The sequence below is a fragment of the Microcebus murinus genome, chromosome 4, assembly GCF_040939455.1.
Source record: "Microcebus murinus isolate Inina chromosome 4, M.murinus_Inina_mat1.0, whole genome shotgun sequence".
NCBI classification, from domain to species: domain Eukaryota; kingdom Metazoa; phylum Chordata; class Mammalia; order Primates; family Cheirogaleidae; genus Microcebus; species Microcebus murinus.
This window is the reverse complement of record NC_134107.1, coordinates 85,393,381-85,410,306: the sequence shown is the minus strand read 5'-3', so window position 1 is coordinate 85,410,306 and position 16,926 is coordinate 85,393,381.

The following is a 16,926-nucleotide window of genomic DNA, read 5'->3' as shown; positions in this document are numbered from 1 at the left end:
TGACATAATGTACATGTAAATATTAATATTAAAAATCTAGATGATATAAAAATAATATTTTGAGAGGGCTTCTTTTTCAACCTTCACATAACAGTGACTTTCTGTACACTTTTAGACAACTAGTAATAATAGATAAATAGATGAATAAACTTAAGTACAATTTTTAGAAAATGACAAATATAGCTATAAATATAATATATATAAATATAGGTTCCTGCCAGCACTCAGAACAGAAACTTCCTTCTTCAAAAGAATACTTCAAAAAAAAAAGAGAATACTTTGGTATAGCTATTATCTTATATTTTTATTTTAAATATTTATTAGAATTTTAAAACAAGTGTACTTTTAAAATATCTTAGAAGGGAACAAAACTACCTGAGCTGAATAATGTGAAATAGACTTTAACAGCTAAATTGTTTAAAAATCTGCAAGAAAATACTTATCATTTTGCTAACATTCCCCTGAATGTGTTCTTGACCTACCTTTCCTGCCCACTTTCTTCTAACTAGGTTATTCTGGGCAGACTGTTAGCATATGATAAATGTGTACTATGAGTAATTTACTATTTGTAGGACTAACTGAACAAAGACAAAGAACTTTAAAAAAAAGTCATCAGCTGCTTCTGGGGTGTGTCATGATCTCAAACTTGAAATATTAATTAATACTTTAAACAGCTACACTTTATTTCTTCTCCTACATAAGAACGGGAGCAATACATCTCTGGGAGTATATAAACTATTTTAAAATGGTACACAATTTAATTTTCTTCATAAAGTTGTGCCCTTTACACTTTGTAAAATAATACAGTAAGTGCATTATCATCCATTTCAATAGGTTTCTTCCACAATTCTAAAGGTGCATAGAATAGCTCCGGTTCTCAAAAACAAAAAGAGCACAAGTGGCCCACTATCCTAAAAGTAACTAACTATATGAATGTTAGCAAACAGAGTTGAAGTGTTTAGCATTTATAAAACCGACCAGACGATTCTCAATCTTATATCATTAGAATAATTTTGGAAGTCATACGAGAAATCCTCCAAAGTGTCATATCCATTCCTTTAAAAATACCATGTTACTTAATGTGCCATAGGTATTTATAACATTTTCTTAGAGTTTTATTAGTTTGAGCAGAAAAAGCCTGAGATATACATAAGCATAGCACATGGTTAAAATGATAGAACTCTGTCTGAGGAAAAGTTATTTTTTAAAACAATAGTGCTTATAAATTCTTACAAACCTATGCGACCAGGTAGAACTTCTTATGGCCAACAGCTTAAAAGTGTATTTTAGACAGATAAGTCAATAGAAAGAGAAATATATTGGCCAGGTAACCAGATTATACCAGAAAATTGTATTTATATGCAGAGCCAATTTCCATGTTACTATTTCCTGTAAGTTTTAGATATGTATAAAGGTATATATTAATAAATATTAATGTATGCTGTCTAGAGGGATTAATAAATGAATCACTTCTATAACAATGTATATCTCCAGCTTTAGAAAGGACTAACACAAAAGTTTAAGGCATTGGAAAAAATATGCTCTTTCTTTACTTTTAACTTTTGGTCTGTGTTGCAAAATCCAAAATATATTTATGGAGCCATTAGTCTGATTTCAAAGCTTAATTGGTCTCTAAGTAGTTGATCTAATATCTCTTTTTCTCTTTTCATTTAGAAATAATATTACATTTTATTAGGCTATATATGTATAATAGTAAGATAGAATGAAGTAAATTTCCCATTTATCTCTGGGTCATAGTTGGGTCAGAGAGTTCTCTTTAAAGGCAGAATGGCTTAGTCCCCAGACTTCGTTGTATAGAATTTTCTTTTGTTCTTTATTTTACTCTTACTCAATGGTTGGCCAATCTTGCAGTTCATAAGAATCACTAGTAGGCTATATACTATGCCATGTAGAAAATTTATAGGATATTCAAATATAATTATGATTAGTAACATGCCTTTTGACTTTTCGAGGAAACTTTAGATGTTAATCTTCACAAAAGTGTGACTCCTATAATTATAGCAGGACACAGAAACTGTTTTTATATCATCTTCATGGTGGATTCCAATTGCAACATTTCAGTCCACTTGTTCATTTATCCGAAGATAAATTACTTTATGTGATACCTGCAAATACCTATAAGTCACTAAGTCTTAAGAAAAAAAATAAAGCTCTTATCTTTGCTTAGGTTTCTAGCTTTAAGATTTAGTTTCTCAAAATTTTCTTGGTTCCAGTGCTAAATGAAACTCAATTATTTAAAAAACAATATAAATGAGCTCCTCTGCTAGGAAAATATTCCTCAAAAGAGACCAAGGGGAAAAAAAGCCATATACCCAATTTCTATAAATAATTCTTAAAAAGCTACTTAATATAATAGTAAAGATGGGTCCAGATGGCTCTGTTTGGCTGACATAGTAATTCTTCCAATAAATATAGACATTAGGTGATGATTCATTACCATAGCAGTTAAGAGATTTCATCTTCTTAAAATGGAATATCATTTAAAAACAAATTAAAACAACTTTGTGTCTGACTCATTCTCTCAAATCAAATACTACTCTAAAGACTTGTAGGAGAGAGGATAAAGGTGGTAACTTACCTTATAATGAAGTGTCAGCTTACGTAAATAAGCTTTGACAATGCTTTCTTCATAAGACTCTGTGGTTTTTTTTTTTTTTTTTGTGAGACAGAGTCTCGCTTTGTTGCTCAGGCTAGAGTGAGTGCCCTGGTGTCAACCTAGCTCACAGCAACCTCAAACTCCTAGGCTCAAGTGATCCTTCTGCCTCAGCCTCCTGAGTAGCTGGGACTACAGGCATGTGTCACTATGCCCAGCTAATTTTTTCTATATATATATTAGTTGGCCAATTTCTTTCTATTTATAGTAGAGACAGGGTCTTGCTCTTGATCAAGCTGGTTTCAAACTTCTGACCTCGAGCAATCCGCCTGCCTCGGCCTCCCAGAGTGCTAGGATTACAGGCGTGAGCCACCGCGCCCGGCCAAGACTCAAGTTTTTTAAAGTAGTCACAAACCTGTTTCTTTTTCTCTCAGTATAGTTATGAAGAGATTAATGGTAAATATCCTTTTTCCAGGACTTATATATCCCAGACTAGATACAGGAGAAGCTGGCAACTCAGAAACACCACACATACACAAAGTCTCCAAAAACACCACACATACACAAAGTCACCACACATACTCAAAGTCACCACACATACACAAAGTCTCCAAAAGTCTCTTAGGCTAGCTAAGAGCCTGTTCTCTCTAGCTAAAGACCAGGAAAGGGGCAACCTGGCAAACACAAACAGAAACCTCTGAGACAACAGTCACTCTACTCCAGCCAAACACTATAGAAAACCATCCCTACCACTTCCAGCAAAGGATAAGTGGAAACACTTAGATATTTTTTCACTCTTGCCAGGTTGTAACAGACATCTGCCTCCTCAGCTCTGGGGTACAGTTGAGGAAGGCAGAATGAAGAGCCAGGGCTTCCAAGCCTCCTGAGTGATTAAAACCCTTGTCCCAAGATGGCGTCAGCATAGACAGTGTGGGAAGCCTGTCTTTACACTTGATCTGACCGTAATGACGCCCACCTTCTACTCCCCACGGGGGTGGTAATCTTAGGAAATTAACTAGAAAATTTGAGTCATTCACCATCCACAAACAGTAATGAGGCCACCACTTCACTGCTGTGAAGGCTACATGGGGACCAGTAATGAAGTGCCCCTACCCCTGCCAGTCAGGTTGGTATCAGTGAGACACAGAGGGGAACCTAAACTCCCCTCCGCTAAGCAGTAATGATACGCACCCCCACCCCCAGTTTCAACAGAGGCTCATTAGTCAACCTGGACTTCAATTTCCACCTGGCAAAAACAAGACAATGACCTTTCCCCCACCCCCAGGCGGTGTCAGTGGAAGCCTGCTAAAAACACAAGATTTAAATAAAATCCATAGTCTCATAATGCAATTACCCCAAATGTCCATGTTTCAATTAGAAAATCACTCATCATACCATGAGCCAGAAATATCTCCACTTGGCTGACAGAAGGCAATCAACAGATGCCAACACAAAGATGACATAGGTGTTAGAAATAGATAGCTCTTTCACCAAATGGTGCTGAAACATTGGGCATCCATAGATAAAAATACATACATATATACCACATACATAAATACATATATACATACATAAGCAAATATGCTTTACCAGACTTATATAAAAAGTTACTCAAAATGGCTTAACTATAAAATGTGAAACCATAAAACCTTTAGAAGATAACACAGGAGAACATCTCTGGGATGTGGGGGATGCTACAGAGTTCTTAGATGTAAACCCAAAAGCATGATCCATAAGAGGAAAAAAATGATAAATTGGATTTTATTAAAATTAAGATAATTCTTCAAGATTCTGTTGAAGAAGATATAAAAACAAGTTATAGATGTTGAGAAAATGTTTGCACACTATACATTTGTGAAAGGACTTATATTTAGAATATATAAAGAATATCAAGATTCTACATTAACAAAATCTAAATAATCCAATTCAATAATAAGCAAAAATCATAAAGAGTCCCACAAAGAGCATATTCAAATAGAAAATCTTGTAAAAATATATTCACCTGGCTGTTAAGGTAAATGTAAATTGAGATCACCATGAGATATCATTATACACCTAGCAGAATAATATATACATATATATATATATATATATGTACACACACACACACATACACACACACGATAAAGAGAAAAAGAAACTCTGGCAGGGATATGGAGAAACTGAATCTCAAATATGTTGCTCATGGGAATGTAAAATGGATCATCCAACCTGGAAACTATTTGACAGTTTCTTAAAAATTAAAAGTACACTTAGCATAAAACTCAGCAATGTCCAATGCATTCTAAGATATTTATTGCAGAAAAATGGAAACTTACGTCTATTGAGAAGCCTGTACATGAATGCTCATAACAGGTTTGTTTGTAATAGCCAAATTTGGAAAAAACTAAAATGTCTCTTTCAAGGTAAATGGTTAAACATGATAGGATATCCATAACATGGAATACCACTCAGCAATGAAAAGGAAATGAACTATCAATAAAACACAACTTGGATGTATCTCAAAGGCATTTCGACAGATTAGGAAAAATTAATCTCAAACACTAATCACTAAAACAGATCAGAGCTTGCCAGGGTTTACGGATGGGATTGGGTGGGCAAAGGTGGCAAAGGTAGACCTTTATTATGGCATCATGACAGAGAACTTTGTGGTAATGGACTGGTTTTATGTCTGGATTGTTGGGACAGTTACATGACTCTACATGTGCTAGATTGGCATAGAACTAAGTATACCCCTACACACACACACACATGCACGCTATGCCAATGCCAATTTCCTGGCTTTGATATTTTATTCTAATTTTGTAAGATGTAACCATTTGGGGAAACTAGACAAAGGGTACAAGGGAACTCTAAGTAGTATACTCTTTGCAACTTTCTGTGAATCTATGAGTATTTCAAAATTTACCAAAAATAAGTTTTAAAGTGTGCTCTATGAAATGAGTCATTAAGAAGGAACTGTACACTAGAGTTTAGCTTCAAGAGTCAACACAGATATTATAGTCCACATTGTGTTTAGTGGAGAAAAATTTAATTCCACATTTTCCAAACTTTTTGATCAAAGAACATAAATTGAGCATTTCTTCTGTAAAGAGAAAATGGTGACTAGCATATAAACCCTAATTATAAAGAGAATAAAATTTGGTTAGCCAAATTGTTTTCTATTTGTTTCTAGAAGAATGAATGGGGAAATTGTACAATCATAAGAAATGCCACCACCTGTTAATTTAAAGAATTAAATAGAAAAAAAATGAAAAGTAAGATTTCAAACTGTTTTTCCTTGAATTTGAATTGAAAATAGACACTGGATGAAAAATGTACTTAAAAGAATTTTCTAACCTAAACTTAAAAAAGAAAATGGCAGAAGTCTTTGGAGAATATGAAAAGATAAATAAGTGTTCTGTAGCTATCCATAGACCAATCAATTATGTTATCCTGTTTTCAAGTAGAAAAGGCTAGCAGTATTTTTAAATAATACACTGTTCTTCCTGAACAGATTGGTTTTCTACCTTGCCACTTTTGTGATGAAATAATTTCAGTCTTTATGAGTCTTCATTTCTATTTCTTATATAAAAAGCATAGAAGATTTTCTTCCATGGCTTTCAAAGCCATTTTGCTTACAGTATCCTCCATTTAGGAAAAAGCCCTATGTTATTTGAAATTTTACATTTCCTTACATATGAAATAAGTTTCAGCTACACAACTAGGTAAAATTTTATAAAATTCACTTTAAAATTTGGACTCAAAATCTTCCTGAAGTTTAAGGACAACTAAATTTTTCAAGATAACTATTCTTTGAATACCTTAATATTCTCAGTATCTCAATCAATAATTAGAATATTTTTCAAAAATTTTACAAAGATACAATTAACTAAATTTTAAATAAAATACAGAGCCTTTAGATGTGATACACTAGCAAATCTGTGTTATTTTTAAACCTCTTTTTTCTATAACTAGACTTTATTTTTAAAGCAGTTTTAAGCTCATAGCAAAATTAGGCAGAAGGTACAGATATCTCCTTATACTTTCTACCTCCCCCATTATCAATATCTTCCACTGAAGTGATACATCTGTTAATAATTGATGAACCTACATTAATATATCATTATCGCCCAAAGTCTCTAGTTTACATTAGGATTCACTCTTGGTATTGTACATGATACAGGTTTTGACAAATATATAATGACATATATCCACAATTGTAGTATCACACAGAATAGTTTCACAGCCATTAATATTCTCTGATATGTATATTCATCCCTCTCTCCCCTCTACCCATGGAAATCACTTATCTTTTTTCCATTTCCATAGTTTTACTTTATCTAGTATGTTATATAATTAGAATCACATATAGCCACTTCTGATTGGATTCTTTCTCTTACTAGTAATACATTGCTTCCATGTTTTTTCATAGCTTGATATCTCTTTTGAGTGTTGAATAATATTTCATTTCCTGGAGGTACCAGAGTTTACTTATTCATTCACCTGATGAAGGCCATCTTGGTTGCTTCCAAAATTGAGAAATTAAGATAAGGCTGCTATAAACATCTGTACGAATGTTTTTGTGTAGATACAAGTTTTCAGTTCCATTGGGTAAATACTAAGAAGTGTAATTGCTGCATGGTAGGATAATAGTATGTTTATTTTTGTAAGAAAATGTCAAAATATTTTACAAAGTGGCAGCACTACTTTATATTCCCCAAAACAATGAATGACAGTTCCTGTTGCCCACATCTTTGTCAGCATTTGGTGTCATCAACGTTTTGAATTTTAGCCATTCTAATTGATCTGTAGTGGTACCTCATTCTTTAAATTTACAATTCCCCTATGATATATGATACTGGAGCATCTTTCCACATGCTTATTTGCCATTAGCATACTTTCATTAGTGAGGAGTCTCTTACGATCATTTTCCTATATTTTAATTGTGTTGTTCATTTTTTTATTGTTGAGTTTGAAAAGAATTTTTGTTACTTTGGATAACAGTACTTTATCAGGTATGTCATTTGCAAAACAGTTCTCTCAGTCTATGGCTTACATTCTTATTCTCCTGATCACTATTGCATTTTAATAAATATTTTATTTACATTTCTTTACAAAATTAAAAAAATAATATTTAAATGATAAGGCTTCAAAAGGCAAATAAAATGTCTGCAACTGCTTGAAAGATACATTGAATTTCATGGTGTAGCATTTTTATAACTGAGTTTTCTACAAAAATTTTCATTAAAAAAAACTAACAGGAAGAAAATTTTGTGTTTTGTTATGTCTAGTTCATTTTTCAGTCTTTCCTTCCTTTCTTTCTACATGCTTTTTATTTGGAAAAAAAGAGCTTTAACAGAGTTAAAATTTATTTGTTTTATGATTTTGATAGTTTGACTTTAAGTTTTCAAAATAATAAACCAATAATCTCAGTATGATTTATTCAGTTACTCTTCCTTTACTACTAAGTTCCTACTTATGATGAGTTATTTGTCTTGTTTAAATTTTAAATGTCATTTATTTGTATAGTAGTATGAAAATCTTTAATTATCAAAGTGTTCTAATACTTTGTTTGATTTAAATTCTCTCTGTCATTCTTTTCCAATTTTCTACTTATTTCTTTCTGCTGAATAAACTCTAGAATCACTTTGTTTGATTACCCTAAAATTGATTATAACAGTTCTACACATTAGTTTTGGAGAAATTAACATCTCTGTACTTAATCTTTTTTAGCATTATAGAAAAACATGACAAATTAAAAATGATAATACTTAAATGCACAGACTAGCTTAAAAAAATCTACAGGAAGTGCTAGCTAATTCAATAAGACAAGGAAAGGTAACAAAAGGCATAATGATTGGGAACAAAGAAATGAAACTGTTCTTGTTCAGAGATGACATGATCATCTATAGAAAAATTAGAAATGAAAATTACAGCATGGTTGCAGGGTACAAGGGTAATATGCAAAATTCATTCATATTCCTACATATCAGCAATGAATAAGTAGAATTTGAATGTAATAAAACACTACTATTTATATTAACACCCTCCAAAATGAAATACTTTGTAAATATGTACAGGATTTATAGATAACAGGAAAACTGAAAAAAATATGATGAACAAAACCAAAGAAGAATTAAATAAATGGAGAGATATTCCATGTTCATGAATAGGGAAACTCAATATTGTGAAAATGTCAATTATTCTCAATTCAATGCAATCCTAATAAAATCCCAGCAAGTTATTTTTTGAATATTGACTCTGAAGTTTATATGAAGAGACAAGAAACCCAGAAGGGCCAATTCAATATTGAAAGAGAGCAAAGATGAAGGACTGATACTATTGACTTTCAAACTAACAACAAAGCTACAATAATGTAGATAATGTGATATTGATAAAAGAATAGACACATAGATCAATGAAATAAAATATAGAGATCAGAAATAGACCCATATATATATAGTCATCTGATATTTGATGAAGGAGCAAAAGCAATACAGTTCACTAAAGATAGTCTCTTCAACAAATGACACTGAAACAACTGAATATTTACATGCAAAAACAAACAAAAGAATCTAGACACAGACCATATACACTATACCAAAATTAACACAAAATTAATCATAGACCCAAATGTAAAATACAAAACTATAAAACTTCTAGAAGATAACATAAAGAAAACCTAGAAGACACTGGGTATGGTGATGACTCTGTAGATATAATACTAAAGGCACAATCAATGAAAGAAATAATAAATTGGATTTCATTAAAATTAAGAGCTTCTGCTCTGCAAAAGACAATGTCAAGAATATAAGGGGACAAGCCACAGACTGGGAGAAAATATTTGCAAAATACATATCTGATAAAGGACTATTAATCAAGATATACAACAAAAATACCTCCTCAAATTCAACAATAAAAACAAAAGACATAACCAAGCCATATATATTTGAGTACCCTCCCACTGAAGAGGAATAAAAATAAGACAAAGCAAAAAAAGACAAAAACGAGATGAAGATAGTTCAGTGCTTGGCAAAGCACAAGTAATTAAAAGGATGATTAAATGAAAGCTCAGGATGGATGATGTATGTTTACAAAAAGATGAAGTAGTAGTAAGTTCTCCATTCCTGAAAACATTTAATCAGTCTGTTTCTCAATATACCTCCAAGTGATGTAGAAAGGATAGATATGTTACTGGATAGCCCCTATATTATTATTAGATGCAATTTCTCTCTCTCTCTCTCTCTCTCTCTCTCTCTCTCTCTCTCTCTCTCTCTCTCTCTCTCTCTCTCCCTCCCTCCCTCCCTCCCTCCCTCCCTCCCTCTCTGCAGGTATTGAAAAATACTTCTGCTTCATTATACAGTTCAATTCACTATCTCTGAGGCCCCTGACCTATCAAGTTCATCCTTGGAATACCTTTTATATTAATAGGAATAAGAAAAAGACATTTCACACCATAAGATATTACTGACTCATGGTACAATATCTATATCCAATATTTATATTACTAAAATTGAAATTAGTTTAAAAGTACATTTGTCTTTTAAAAGTATTAAATGGATCTTTTATTTATTTGGGATATTATGGGGGCACAAACATTCTGGTTACATGTAATGCTGTTTGTTCCACCCAAGCCAGGGCTATAGGCATGTCCCTCCCCGATACAGTCCATTTCACTTCCCTTAGTTGTGAATTTACTACCACCACTCCTACTGGCACCCAGTGAGCATTACTACCATGTGAACAATTTAGTGTTGGTCAGTTAGTACCAATTTGTACATATTAAACAGATCTTTGTGATATTTGGTTTTATTTTTGAGAAGAAAACATTTTCCACATTCTTCTCTAAGTGTACTCAAATTACTATTTAGAGTTCTTTAATGTTTATGTCTTTGCCCAAATCGCCTCTGATCCAAGCCCTCTCTCCATTGCTCCAGTGAACACTGAAGCCTTGTGGCCAATAACTTCAGGTTCATGGTGAGCCCAAGCAATGGGAATCACTGGTCTTTGGTCAGTCACCTTTTTGCTCAATAACATGACCCATTTGCTTCCAGTAATAGGTGGAAGTCATTTACAGAGCTGCTGCTTGCTTGTCTCTTTGTTTTTTCCTTCCTGTGAAATAGAATAAAGACAGGAAAGGCATTAAATGCTGCTAAAAACTGCCTACAGTTCAGACTGTCCTTTTCTGGCAAAGAAATGCTACTTACTTCATCTGTCTTGTGATCTGTGACAGTGCTTCCTAGAGATATCCAGTGAATAAGGATTAAAGACCAAAATTAAAGTGTCATTTAGGGCTTTCAAAGTGAAAACTATTGTGTTTTTAATATTTTTAATGAGCATTGCCTATTTATTAAAATTAATAAGTTAAAAGAAGTAGTTGTCTACTATTGTAATCCAGATACTTTTATTACTGAGAGAAGGCAGAGTTGAAATTTTGACATTTACCTGAAGGAACAAAAATGAATCTCTTTAAAATAAGCTGGAAAGGGGATAATTTCTCCTCCCTCTTATTAAACAAGTAACCAATCAATTAATTAATATTACTGATTTGTTCATTCATTCATTCATTCAATAAACATACATGGGTGCTGATTATGTTCTAGCATCAAACTTTGTCTAAAGATTATAATCCCATAAATAGTATATAGGACTGTGATACATACCTTTGACCGCAGAGGAAAGTGCATGACAGATAGGTCCTGACTACATGCAGAATACGATTATGTGCCTAGAAAAATGTGAATGCACAGTAACATTTCACTTATCTGCAGATTAGAATTCCAGCAACTTCAAACATAGTCAACAAAGCAGAAGAATTGTTATAGGACATGACTGTTCCCTACACAAAGCTCTGTTAGACTGAGATTTATGAGTAAATTCATCTGAATATTGAAAGTATTTATTTGACTAACAAGAAAATGAAATTGATATTTATACCTACTATGGTCCAGACATATGTGAAGTGTTTTGAGTTACATCATCAGATGTATTCAACATAGCAACTATGTAAAGTATTGTCCACTATGTTTACGTATAAAATAAAAAGACTCAGAGAATGTCAGGACAAACCAAATGGAATATGGATATTATCTCAGTGAAATGATATCACCATAAATGTCATCCTCAGAAGACTTCTTATAATATTATCTGTGTGTATTTATGCAAATAGTATGGAAACCAAGTTTCCATAGAACTTAGTTATAAAACCAAGTTATGGAAAAAAGTAAAAGGTGCCAAGGAGGAATAGAGAGGAAATTAGTGATTTAAAAATATATCTTGTAAAAAAAAAAAAAGCTATAACAAATTTAAAAAATAGCTATAAGCAACATTAAGCAAATCATCTACTTAAATTTGCTTTTTAGAAATCATGACTTTCATTTCCATGAAGAGTAAATTTTTGGATAGGATATAGTGCTGCTCACCCACTCAGGGCCTCTGTCCTGCCAGCTTTTAGTTTTTCATTTCATTTGTGATGATTTTTAGGATGCTGGAGTCAGTGCTGACATCTTGGCTCTCAAAAGGAGAGGAGAGATGTCAGTTCTAAATCTAATCCCAGTGTGATTTCTACACGTATTTCTTAGCCTCCTGAGATGGGCATGCATTATGGTTGAGAGGACATCTTACCATTTTTGATTTTGACTATATGTGTTTATAGAATCCTTGGTCAGACACACAACAGAAAAAGAACAGGAAAATATCAATCATTATGTTTTTTTTTTTTTTTTTGGTCTATGAGATGCTATTACTTATTCATGTAAGAAGAATTAAGAACAGGAATGAAAAAGGGGATATTTGAATGTTGTTTTAACTTTATCCTTTTGATTTGATTCAAAATAATTGTTTCTAACCTGTATCTTTCCTGTTGGTCCTTGGTATCTTTTTTTCCTGCTCTATTCTGCACTGAGCTTCTCTTGTATATTTTTCTCCACCTCTGTAGAATTATTTTTGCAGTGTGCCTATTGATTTCTCTGACTAACAGAATATGTTTTATCCTATTAGTTTGAAAGCTTTTCCATTTCTGTAGAGTTAATATTTCTCCCTTTGATCTATAGCCTTCTTTTAGATTTTGCCCAAGGTCACATTGGAAATCTAGAAGCCATACATATACAAAGTGTTATTACGATGTTATAGTTATGCAATGTAAACCAATACATTTTTCTTATGTGCTATGGAGATACAATTGAAATGACAAAGTGATGGATAGACAGCTATGTTACACTTTGTCCTGATTATAGAACCATTAACTCTTCTCTTTTGTTAGTTCCATTAAACTTAATAGAATTCTTTGTTTCATTTACCATTGTTTCTGCAATTAGAAAAATTCAAATACATCTGAGTATTTTCATAAAATAATAAAATGCAGTGCTCTAAATGAATTAGCAGCTACAAAATGAGAGAAGAAAATCTAGGTCACTAATTTTAGTTTATATCAAATTAACCTGGCTTAGAGGCATTACAATGCTTTGAATACTCTGTCTTTAGCAACTCAAAATTCTTTACAATTTTTAGGTGAGTTTTACACAAAACCTTGTGGCAGACAGATGGCTAATTTAAATTATGAGGAAAGGAAAACATTGGAAACTTAAAAGATCAACCTGAACCACTAAATAACCACTGAAAAAATATAAACAAAAGGGATTCCATTCTCTTTGCATTTCTTTTTTTGTGTGAAAATAAAATTATATAAAGTTACTTTTTTGGGAAAACTAAATTCTATAAAGTTATATTTATAGCACATCTAATCATTGCTTTCTGACTGCTCTGTTCCTAGATAGTTTTACTCACTCATGGAGAAGGAGTAAGTGTAGAAAGGATGCTCTGAACCTGTTTTGTAAGTTTCTAATTTTAGAACTGCTGTCCAAATGTGCCTAGCACTAATGCATAGTCAGTATAACAGTTATTACATTAAAAAAATAAATAACTCGGTTTTATCATGATAAACTTTGTGCAGAGAAAATAAAAATACAAAAAACTACAATATGTACATATAGTGGAACTGTGGGTGATATTTCTTCTCTATTTTAAATTTCTCCATTGTTTTCAAATTTTCTATGATGAAACTGTGTTGTTTTGAGTTAATAAAAAAATGACTTAACCATGGTATCTTTTCTCTTGTTAGAATTGTTGCTAGAGGTGATTTGCTATAATCACCATAATTAGTAATTAATACACACATCATATTGAAATTTAAAAAGTATGTTATATCTATTTATAAATTTTTAGTACATGCTTTTTCTACCCTGAATTTCTCTGTAATTAGTCTTTAGGATGTCACTTAAAAATTTTTTTTTATTTCAGCATATCATGGGTGTACAAATGTTTAGGTTATTATATTGCCTTTGCCCAACCTGAGTGAGAGCTTCAAGTGTGTCCATCCCCCAGATGGTGTGCACCACACCCATTAGGTGTGAATATACCCATCCTCTCTTCCCGCCTCCCATCTGCCCGACACCCAATGACTGTTACTACTATGTGTGCACTTAAGTGTTGATCAGTTAAAACCAATTTGATGGTGAGTACATGTGGTGCTTGTTTTTCCATTCTTGTGATACTTAGTAGAATGGGCTCCAGCTCTATCTAGGATGATGCAAGAGGTGTTAGATCACTATTGTTTTTTGTGGCTGAGTAGTACTCCATGGTATACATATACCACATTTTATTAGTCCACTCATGTATTGATGGGCACTTGGGGTGTTTCCACATCATTGCAATTGTGAATTGTGCTCCTATAAACATTTGCATGCAGATGTATTTTTTATAGAATGTCCTTTTTGCCTTTGGGTAGATGCCCAGTAATGGGATTGCTGGATTAAATGGTAGTTATACTTGTAGCTCTTTGAGGTGTTTCCGTATTACTTTGCACAGAGGTTGTACTAGTTTGCAGTCCCACCAGCAGAGTAAGAGTGTTTAAAGTTTTAAACTTAACAAACCAGCCAGTAAAATGGTTAAAGCACATTCCGTCGAGAAATTCAGACAGGGATAAAATATTAAGAGTCCAGTCGTCACTACATCTAAGTACAGCAAACAAGGGTGGAGTACATGTCACGCAAAAGATTTAATTTCCTGACCTCGGAAAGTATTGTTGAGAAGCACAAAAGAATAAAATCTTGTTGCCAGACATGCTGCTAAGTTGCCATCCAAACAGCCCTGAGATGTGCAATCTCACTTGCTTTTTAAAGGAACATCCTGTTCAAATAATGACTATGTACTTCACATTCATCCTCATACAGGAAAAGGTTTATTATGACTCATTTATTTTCTTGGAAAAAATCTATCAACATCTCAATTTATGTTACACTGAGACGAATAAAGAATCACATTTGTAATACAAAAGCAGCCACTGTAGCACAGAGTTTGCAATCAAACAGGTTAACAAATTTTTCCTCAAGGAAATATTAATAGGTTTTTAGACTATTTTTGCTTCTACATCCACAGCATGAATTCTTATGTTCTCAACTGATTAAAAGTGTATTTATGTATCTGCAAGATAGTTTTGGTAATTGAAATACATGGGAAATATTCAAGCCTTCATTTTCTAATCCATTTTAAGTTGTAACACATCTCACCCACTAAAGCAAAGAGAAAACTCCAAAGTCTGATTTCCCAGACTTCTCCCTTTCCTTAATCCTACATGTTATTCACACAATAACTAGAATGATTTTTTTCAGGTTTGCCACTTAAATTCTTCCTCTAGCTCTATGCCTCCTGAGCTAAATTCAGGCTGTATGTCTACCATGACATACTGATCAATCATCTTTTATCAAATCTGGCTTTTTTTGTATGCATAAAAACTAAAACCAAGCATTATGGTTCCCATCTCTGCCCCTGCCCAACTCAGCCTTCTCCCAAGTGTCAGGTTAGTTAAATAGCTTACAATGACAGCGTTGGCATCTATGTGTTACTGCCCCCTCCCACCCACCTTTCTGTGTCAGTGGGATCCAGAGAGTGGTCTTCCCCCACCATATTCTCTTATGAGGAAAAAGGATTCTGAAAAGCTACAGCTAAGGAAGTTTCTGGTTTGCAAGTGTACAGAGCTGGCTCGTCCTTTCCAAAGGACAGTCTTATCCTACATAAGATTGTGCCTGGGGAAAAAGAAGTAGTGTGCTGAATGTAATTAGGAAGTAGGTATGAATTTGTTTAACTTTTTATTCCACAGGAGGCCTAAAGTAAAAGCGTATTCTTACATAAACACCATGATCAAAAAGAAAGGGACAATATGCTGTGGCTTTCATTTCTCCTTTAATTGTCCAAAAGCTTGTGGACACAGCCATGCATGATCTAAAAGAGCTGGTATTTGAGTATATCCTTGAGAAAGATAATATCTGCCTTCAAAATCATTATTCCTGGCAAGTTGCTGAGAGGTGGAGAGAGGGAGGGAAGTAGAGAGTGACAGAGATATGGAAGAAGGGATACCGCCCACCAGCAAGAAACTTGCCTGACAAGCTTTACTTCTTCTTCTGGAGGCTCTGTATTCCTTGCCTAGTGAAGAAGGACAGGATGAGGAGGCAAGTACCCCACTGGGCTTTCAGAATAGATGATAAGGTCTGAAAGAATCTAGGTCTTTATTAATGCATCACACCTCTTTTGTGATTCTTTGTTGATTTGTTGGATGGGCCACAATTTGATTGAACTATTCTTCCATCGGGTAAATATGAGTATTCCACTGGAGTTCCAAATACTATTCTCTGTTCTTTTTCTTTAATCATCTGCTTGATGGGAATGGGCTGGTTCACTGCCATGTGCTGAATGTTCCTGGAGAGTAAAAGGCCTGTTCCTATTTTATTTCATACAATTAGTTTTCTCTGTGTTCATCTCATTGAAGTGTATCTCTTTTTCTCCCTACCTACTCTGCTTTTTATTGCCAAAGACTCAAAGAATGAGTATTGTTATCCTTCTATCTCTCTAAGAACACAGGCATTATTAAGAAGCAAATAGCCTTCGGCCTGAGTTCTCTCTCTGTCATTAATTTGTTGAGCAACTTTTTATATGTTACTTAAACCCTTTAATTTATAGTTTCCTCGTCTGTATTGTGGGGATAATAAAAGTATTTAGAGGTTAATAATGTGATGATTACATGGATAATGCTTGTAAAATTTTGGCGTGATGTCTGGCATATAATATGAGCTCAAAAACTCTTAGGAAGTAGTTCTCCTGGAGAGTCACTGGCATGCTGTAAAAACCCCACACCCGTCTGTGGAAGGCTGGCTTGCTGTTCATCCATCATAGTTGGTGGTCCCTCTGCAGTGTGCCTCCTTGCAGTGGATTGTGTATCCACGTCTGTCAAACTCAGGCGAATTTACACAATGTGAGTGGCAATGATGGCTCTCACT